General features: G+C 38.7%; 1 pseudogene; it reads right to left on the bottom strand.

Annotated features, from left to right (window-relative positions):
- Positions 1 to 7,846: 7,846 nt before the first annotated feature.
- On the bottom strand, positions 7,847 to 9,421 carry LOC147370832 (endogenous retrovirus group PABLB member 1 Env polyprotein-like; annotated as a pseudogene).
- Between the last annotated feature and the right edge of the window lie 268 nt (positions 9,422 to 9,689).

Raw genomic sequence — 9,689 nt, 5'->3', positions numbered from 1 at the left:
CCTTCTTTGATCTTTCCTTCATTATTCCACCATAACATCTATTACCCACATGTCCTGATATATTTTCCTGAGTTTTTCCAACGTAAGTGTAAGTGATATGCATTGTTTTATAGTATATCATTGACTCCTGAAAACAATAAAGTATGCTTAAATACTTGTGTAATTGTGCTGACCACCATATAGAACTTACTGCAGCCACATTTTCTTTGGTTTGGTTTTACAATCATAAAGTAAATATGCTTTCAAAAGAAAGATACTCCATTCAAATAATATCTTGTGCAGCAGACCTTTCAAATGAACCTTTCATGTCACAGAGTGAACTGCAGGAGAGCTCAAATCCTACATTTTGTTCTCTTTTGACACCAACAGTGCTTTACTCAACTTGTTTACTCTCTGAGTCTCTCTTTATTACAAAACACAGATAATGAACTTTGCTTTGTGTGAGTCAAAGGATTATGCTCAAATCAAGGAACAACTATGTATAAAACTACATTGTGAACCATAAAATACAAGATGTCTTATTCAGTTGGAAATGTCACCTTTTTGGGTGTCTCTTCTTAAATAGCTATCATATAGACATGACTTACCTCTATCATACAAGGCTCATAAAAACTGTGAATACTTACAATTTCTGATTTTAGAACTTGCAAGTGGAAATCCAAACTTTCCGCATCTAAAACTTGCTGTTCATCAGTCATGTTTCTATTTTCCTGTCACTTCTGTTTTTGTTTGTTCTCACCCAAAGCTACTATAAAGTTTGATTAAATGTATTTCATCAACAACTATCTGAGAGTGACCTTGGTATGAGTGCAAAACTTTGAATATTTTTAAATATATAATATTTTGACATAGAAAATCATCTCCAAAGCTCCCTGGAAGCTTCTACTTCTCTTGTAGACCAAATAAATCTGAGCCTTCTTGCTCTAACCCACAGGCCTATCTTAGAAACATATGAATTATTCTTCCCAAAACACTGAAGATTAATAGAAAGACCAGAATTAACTATTGATTCAAGGATCATCTATAAAACAAGATGAAAAAACCCATATAGAGTGAAAATTACCTTTTCTTGGTGCTTATTTGTCTAAATAGTTTCTAGATTTCCATTTGGGTAGAACAACCCTAAAAGATAGGTGTATAAAGCCAAGAAATCACAGTATGGTAAGACACTAGTGAGCTGGAACCAAGAATAGTTTCATAGGTCTCAAATCATCTCACTCTAAGGAACACATTTCCATCAATTAGAACATCATCTGGGTTGTCCACTCAGTTTAAACTTGTATTATTTTGGCTTTTGGTTTACATCTAATTTTGCCTCAGCCACTTGCCTCAACTCATAATTGCCCCATCTCTTCTCTTTAAAATTGTTTTTTCTTCTTGAATTATCCTTGCCTTCAATTTGAAAATACATCTACCATCTCCCTTCCTGGGCTTCCCTGGTGGCTCAGACAGTAAAGAATCTGCCCCTAATGCAAGAGATCTGGGTTTGATCCCTGGGTAGGGAAGATCCCCTTAAGAAGGGCATGGCAACTCACTCTAGTATTCTTGCCTCAGAATCCCCATGAACAGAGGAGCCTGGAAGGTTACATCCATGGCGTCACAAAGAATTGGACATGACTGAGCAACTTTCACTTTACTTAATCTGCCATTTTTCTTCCCTTTCCCTCTTCTCCCAATACCCAGATTATGAAAACTACTTGTCTGAGGGTAGAGCAATAGAGATGCTGTATACCTCTTGGAAGCTGAGAAAGTATACCTTTTCTACTTAAAATAAATTTGCTCCTGGGTAATTTCTTGTCTCATTTTACAGAAGCCATTTTCAAGTTTCTATTAAACTGTACCAGCTGGAGTAACAAATTTCCCCTTGTGATAAAATATCTAGCACTTACCAAGTGGGAGTTTTACCTATTTCATGTCTAATACATACAAAGTGTAAAAGCATTATCCTAGTCTGATTGCAGCCATGAAACTAAGAAGAGCATGTATGATAGATACTGGTTATATGAGTTTACTAGGGCTGTCATTAACAAAATACCATGCTTACTCCTTGGAAGGAAAGTTATGACCAACCTAGATAGCATATTCAAAAGCAGAGACATTACTTTGCCAACAAAAGTTCGTCTAGTCAAGGCTATGGTTTTTCCAGTGGTCACGTATGGATGTGAGAGTTGGACTGTGAAGAAAGCTGAGCGCCAAAGAATTGATGCTTTTGAACCGTGGTGTTGGAGAAGACTCTTGAGAGTCCCTTGGACTGCAAGGAGATCCAACCAGTCCATTCTGAAGGAGATCAGCCCTGAGATTTCTTGGGAAGGAATGATGCTAAAGCTGAAACTCCAGTACTTTGGCCACCTCATGCGAAGAGTTGACTCATTGGAAAAGACTCTGATGCTGGGAGGGATTGGGGGCAGGAGGAGAAGGGGACGACAGAGGATGAGATGGCTGGATGGCATCACTGACTCAACGGATGTGAGTCTGGGTGAACTCCGGGAGTTGGTGATGGACAGGCATGCCTGGTGTGCTGCGATTCATAGGGTCGCAAAGAGTCCGACATGACTGAGCAACTGAACTGAACTGAACTGATGATGATTGATTATGGTATGAAAACTCATTACATTGACCAGATAACTTCATTTAGGGAAGAGCATGTATGATAGGTACTGGTTATATGAGTTTACTAGGGCTGTCATTAACAAAATACCATAAACTGAATGACATTTTTTTTTTTTCTCACAGTTCTGAAGTTGAGAAGTATGAAATCAAGGTGATGGGCAGGCTGATTCTTTCTGAGAACCATGAAGAAGTATCTATTCCATGTGTGTCCTCTAGCTTCCGATGATTTGCTGGTGACTTGGCATTCCTTGACATATAGAAGCATCACCCCCATCTTTGGTTCATCTTTACACAGTGTTCTTCTTGTGTATATCTGCCTCCAATTTTCCCCTTTTTGTAAGAACACCAGTCCTGTTGGATTAGACATCTACCCAATACCAGTATTACCACTTCTTAACAATATCTGCAATGACTTTATTTCCAAATAAGTTAACATTCTGAAGTACTGGAAGTTAAGACTTAAATGTACAATTGGGGGGTGCAGACAAAATTCAAACCATAGCCCTGGTATTTTCGTCAATTACTTTCCTATAACTTAATACATTTTTTAAATTCTTATTTGAAAAACTGAAAAATAACTCTGAATTATATTGACAGAGAGGAATTCATTGAAAGGATAATGAGTACTTGAAGGAATTGTCAGGAAGTTTCAGGAAAGCATGCACAGATATGTGCCTGAAGCTAGAAGTCTAAGAACGAGACATAAGAAACTCTATGAAGACAACCAGAGACAATATCAGGTCATGTAATAGTTAAGTAGGGAACACATCTTCAGCTGCCACTGAATGCTGAAACCCTGCACCTATCAGCACCGTGTCAGTACTCAGTTTTGATAGCTTACACTGCTGCCTTTTAAAACTGGAACAACTGCCTTGCTGCTGCTTCTTTAAATCCCTGGCTTACCATCAAAATTTTTGATTCAGTGAATTGATGGCCAAGTCTAGATATTGTATCTATGTCTTGGCCTTCTGAAAAAAGCATTTCATCTCCTATAGTAGGAGCTGGGCTCTCCTCTCAACAAAACACACATATTGGGAAATTCTGGAAATGTGTAAATAGGCTTCATATGTTGGACAGCCTAAGACTGTAAATGTCCACAGTAAGGTGCTGTTATTATATCTCTTTCTTGTCTTGAGAGTATAGTTAATATAAATAACAGTATGTTAAAAGATCATCTGTGGAGAAAGGAGTTAGAAGAGTTGAAGCTTGTTGTCATTGTGGCAAATAATAGTGAAACAGACATCATTAAACATTCAAAGGTAGGAGACATTCCTATAACCCCAAGCCAGGCATTGAAATGAGAGCTAGGACTTAAATAAGCAGACAAAGAGACAAGGTGTCTGATAAAAGATATGACACTGAGGGAAGAATGGATAAGACATCTTTGGGGGTCCAAATGATGTACAATTTTGTTGAAGGGATACATTTGTATAACTATGGAATGGTATAAGGTTCTCCATTTGGCCAGGTCATTTATGGCCTGTTATGTCAAATGGTTTGAATGTTATTCTGCAGAGAATGAAATATTGTTTAAGAGAAGGGAGAGTTCTTTTTAGGAAGAGTATTCTAGCAAATGATATTTTGCAGAGGAGAGTTTTGCAGGCATTAAACAAGTTAGCAGAAAATGCAACAGTTATGAAAAATAATTGCAATTGATATAGCATTTTGAAAATATAGAAAAATGGTAAAATCTGTGAAATTTTATAGAAAGAAAGTAATAGAAGTTGGTAGAGAAATAAAGCACTGGAGAGATATATACATCTCTAATGTGTTTTTTTTTAATTTTATTTTATTTAACTTTACAATATTGTATTGGTTTTACCATATATCAAAATGAATCTGCCACAGGTATACATGCGTTGCCCATCCTGAGCCCTCCTCCCTCAACCCTCCCCATACCATCCCTCTGGGTCGTCCCAGCGCACCAGCCCCAAGCATCCAGTATCGTGCATTGAACCTGGACTGGCGACTCGTTTCATATATATTATATATATTTCAATGCCATTCTCCAAATCATCCCACCCTCTCCCTCTCCCACAGAGTCCAAAAGACTGATCTATACATCAGTGTCTCTTTTGCTGTCTCGTATACAGGGTTATTGTTACCATCTTTCTAAATTCCATATATATGTGTTAGTATACTGTATTGGTGTTTTTCTTTCTGGCTTACTTCACTCTGTATAATAGGCTCCAGTTTCATCCACCTCATTAGAACTGATTCGAAGGTATTCTTTTTAATGGCTGAGTAATACTCCATTGTGTATATGTACCACTGCTTTCTTATCCATTCATCTGATGATGGACATCCAGGTTGCTTCTATGTCCTGGCTATTATAAACAGTGCTGCGATGAACATTGGGGTACACGTGTCTCTTTCAATTCTGGTTTCCTCAGTGTGTATGCCCAGCAGTGGGATTGCTGGATCATAAGGCAGCTCTATTTCCAGTTTTTAAGGAATCGCCACACTGTTCTCCATAGTGGCTATACTAGTTTGCATTCCCACCAACAGTGTAAGAGGGTTCCCTTTTCTCCACATCCTCTCCAGCATTTATTGCTTGTAGACTTTTGGATTGCAGCCATTCTGACTGGCATGAAATGGTACCTCATAGTGGTTTTGATTTGCATTTCTCTAATGTTTTAAGCCTAGTGACTACATGAAATGTAGTTTCTTTGGCACATACAAGAAATAAGACAGGGAAAATGGCCTGCCATCCAATACTGATATCTTTTAAATGCTGTATTTAAAACAGTAGCAAAATATTCCAAAGAATAGTATGTGCAAATAAATAAAAGCATGGAATGCAGAAGAGATGAACCTAAAGACATAGGTTTGAAAGACAATTATAGAGACATAAAAACAATCCAAACAACTTTACTCTGAGGAAGAGACAGTGCAAAGAAACAGCTTCAAAGTAACTAGAGCTCATGCATCTAAAGCCAAGATGTGTTAGTTTGATATTATTCATTAATTCTTTTTTATTAGAGTATAGTTTCTTTTTTAAATGTAGATACAGCAATGTGAATCAGCTGTATGTATATATGTATCCCCTGTTTTTTGAATTTCCTTACCATTTATATCACTACAGAGTATTGGGCAGGGTTCCCTGGGCTGTATAACAGGTTCTTATTGCTTATCCATTTTATACATAGTATCAATGGGGTATATATGTAAATCCCAATCTCACAGTTCATCCCACCACCACTCATCCCCTTTGGTATCCATACGGTTGTTCTCTGTATCTGTGTATTCATGAACTCTTATAACTCTTATAATTTGAATTATAAAAAATGAATCATTACCCAAGGTAGTGATCAATTATTAAATTATTTATCATTTATTCTGTTGTAATTCTATGAATTATTTTTATGCATTATATATGATATGTTTATTAAGTAGTACATTACAGTCTCAAAGAATTCAGGATGACATTATATAACTTCACTCTCTACATATATGTTCATATAACTTTAATTATGGAATATAATTAAAATTAAGGATCTTACCATGGTTCAAACCTTCAATATCAATAGCCATGATATAAATTATATTAATATTTTCTCACTAATCATCTTCAATCTAATTCATATCTGGACAGTACATGAAATATTTAATAATTCTCTGTAATTATTATAATTTTATTATAATAATCATTACAATATAATCAATATATAATTATATATTATAAGTAATATATAATTATTATAATAATTTTCCCATGGTAAAAATAATTGCTTTTTATTGTACAGTTTAGCCATTGAACTCACTTTAGAAAAATAGAGAATCATGAATTCAGAATACATTTGTATCTCAATTTAAATTTTTCTGTAATAAAGACTGTGGAAAATTACATTTGCTTATTAGTGTTCATTATTCTGAGTCCAAGTAGCAAATCAGACTAAACTAGTCTGGCCAAGTGCAAATCTGAAACAGTCCATGACTCTTACTTCATAATGTTGTAGTGACACGTTCCGGGAAACAAACTCACTCAGAAGGACAATGCAGATAGTGGAGTGCAGTTTATTACACCGGCGGGCCCAAGGCAGAGTCTCCTCTTAGCCAAGGACCCTGACCAGTTTTTGTGAAAATCTTATATACCCTAAGTGTACGTTCTTAAACCCACCTCCCCAAGTTATCTGAAACTAGTCTGAACAAAGGAAAAAAAAGATACAATCAAAGTTAACCTGTGATTCATAGGCCTTTTGATGAAAGTGAAAGTGGAGAGTGAAAAAGTTGGCTTAAAGCTCAACATTCAGAAAATTAAGATCATGGCATCTGGTCCCATCACTTCATGGGAAATAGATGGGGAAGCAGTGGAAACAGTGTCAGACTTTATTTTTCTGGGCTCCAAAATCACTACATATGGTGACTGCAGCCATGAAATTAAAAGACGTTTACTCCTTGGAAGGAAAGTTATGACCAACCTAGATAGCATTTCAAAAGCAGAGACATTACTTTGCCAACAGAGGTCCGTCTAGTCAAGGCTATGGTTTTTCCAGTGGTCATGTATGGATGTGAGAGTTGGACTGTGAAGAAGGCTGAACACCGAAGAATTGATGTTTTTGAATTGTGGTGTTGGAGAAGACTCTTGAGAGTCCCTTGGACTGCAAGGAGATCCAACCAGTCCATTTTGAAGGAGATCAGCCCTGAGGTTTCTTTGGAAGGACTGATGCTGAAGCTGAAACTCCAGTACTTTGGCCACCTCATGCGAAGAGTTGACTCTGGAAAAGACTGATGCTGGGAGGGATTGGGGGCAGGAGGAGAAGGGGACGCCAGAGGATGAGATGGCTGGATGGCATCACTGACTCGATGGACATGAGTCTGAGTGAACTCCGGGAGTTGGTGATGGACAGGGAGGCCTGGCATGCTGTGATTCCTGGGGTCGCAAAGAGTAGGACACGACTGAGCGACTAAACTGAACTGAACCTACTGAAGCCTAGGTAGTTAACAGTGGACAATTATCAATAGGCCTGTGGTTATACCCCAATAAGCATAATAGAATTTATTATTCTACTTGGTTATACAGATAATTAGAGTATTTTTTTTTAGGCGCCAGAGAGTCTAGGTACGAGCCCTGGGGCTCTTCCACCTGGGGGGTCTAGTTTTTCAGTTGGTATGTTGTTTCCATAGATACTGAGCATATAGCTCAAAGTCCACAGTCCAGCCCAGAATGGAGTCCTGCTTTCAAGATGGAGCCTGTTCTGTCTGTTTCCTCATTCACTACCCCCTCTTGATGCTCTTAACTCATAATATGAGCATCACTCATAGGGATATATTGCACTCTGCCTCTCCGACTGCCTATTTGGAAGAATGACACAATACTTTGGGTACAAAGTTCATAATACATTGTAAAATGCAGGGTCCACAAAGCAGAACTATCAAGGCAACTGTAACAATGGTAAATATAGTTTTCTACCAATCGCCCTTCCCCCAAGACAGGACCAAAGTCCAAAAAGGAATGTTTTCATTTGACATTGCTTTTTCCTGGTTTTTCATGTCATCTAAAGCAGCTGATACTTTGCCAGATAAATCAGGAATATATACACAATGTTCAACCTTAATTATACCACAAGTCCCTCCTTGAGCAGCTTTGAGCATGGCCAAAGCCATTCTATTTTGAATTACTGCTTTTCTTATTCGAATTTGTTCTTCATTTAAGGCTTGGATGGCTTTATCACTATCTAGGAAGGCCTGTTTTGTGAAGTTAGTCAAGGCTTCTACTTTAGTCATAATATTTGTTGTCCCTATAGGAGGTGCGAATAAGGCAGCAATACACTCATTCCATTGAAACACAGACCTTGTCCACCTAGTATGTAAATAAGGTAGATTTACTGGGGCTTATTATAGGTTAGGCTTTATGCTTCCATGCTGCTAAGTCACTTCAGTCATGTCTGACTCTGTGCAACCCCATAGACGGCAGCCCACCAGGCTCCCTCGTCCCTGGGATTCTCCAGGCAAGAACACTGTAGTGGGTTGCCATTTCCTTCTCCAATGCTGCCATGGGCAAAAGCAAATCCCAGTGTGCAGCGGCCTACCCAGCTGATTGGTAACCAAGGCCAAAGGTTAGGCCCACAAAGCCATTGGGTTCCGTTGGGCGCCACCCAGCAGATTCCAGGGTTATATTTCCAATCAGAGCCTGGCCAATGAATGAACTGGTTGGGGTGGTATGTGACCTCGAATGTTTGTTTACATTGTTTGGGGAATAGGTACCCAATATATTTTAGTTCTTTTGGGTCTAATGGATGGTCACCAAACCCTACCCTTCGTTCTTTTTGTTCCCAGCATATAGCAGTGGGAGTAATTAATTGACCCTTTTCTGGGTTCATCTGGAAATATTCATCCCAGATTTGGTAGAATTGTTCAACATACCTAGAGGCCTGGCCTCCCTTGCCAGTCAGGAAGCTTTTTTCCTCTCTGTTCTTTAAATATGAGGTATAGGCTTTGATATTCCTATGAAACTGATGTTTATATCAAATGTAACCCCATGACCAGAGACTATTGACTGTAGGTCTGGCTTACACCAAGAGAGCAGGGAGAGATTAAGATTGACAAGAGAAAGGAAAGTCTCTTTTTGTCATCCCAGAAAAGACCAGAGTGGTTTAAAAACTCCTTGGCAGAGTGGTGACACCCACCAAGGAAATCCCTCCATCACAGACAGAGGCATAGCCCCACATACCCAGCAGCTGGAGGTGTTGTGGAAGTCCACATAGGAATGCACCCATGAGATGAAAACATTGTCCTGAGTTGAAACAGAAGTTAAATTCAAAATCACATTGATGAGGCCAAGCAGCAGGAGTTGATTATGCGGCTTCATCCTGAAGGGGCTTGTCCGGGATCTTCTTTTCCTTCTTCTTATGGATGGTCTTAGTCTCTCGAGGGTCAGGGGGTCCACCTATGCAGTCCACTTGGCATTTTCTGGGTCTGCATAATATGTTCTCTTCATCCTCGTGTGGTGGATCCAGGGAGTGACAGCTGTTACTTTAACTGCAGTAGGGGTGGTTAGAAAAACAGGATATGGACCCTTCCAATGTGGGGCCAAGGAATCGTGTTTCCAGTCCTTGACCCACACCTGATCTATTGTC

Source organism: Bos grunniens, chromosome 6 (assembly GCF_055505025.1).
Source record: "Bos grunniens cultivar Pamir isolate PY7600 chromosome 6, Bosgru_T2T1.0, whole genome shotgun sequence".
Lineage (NCBI taxonomy): Eukaryota > Metazoa > Chordata > Mammalia > Artiodactyla > Bovidae > Bos > Bos grunniens.
This window is presented reverse-complemented; position numbering and strand designations above follow the sequence as displayed.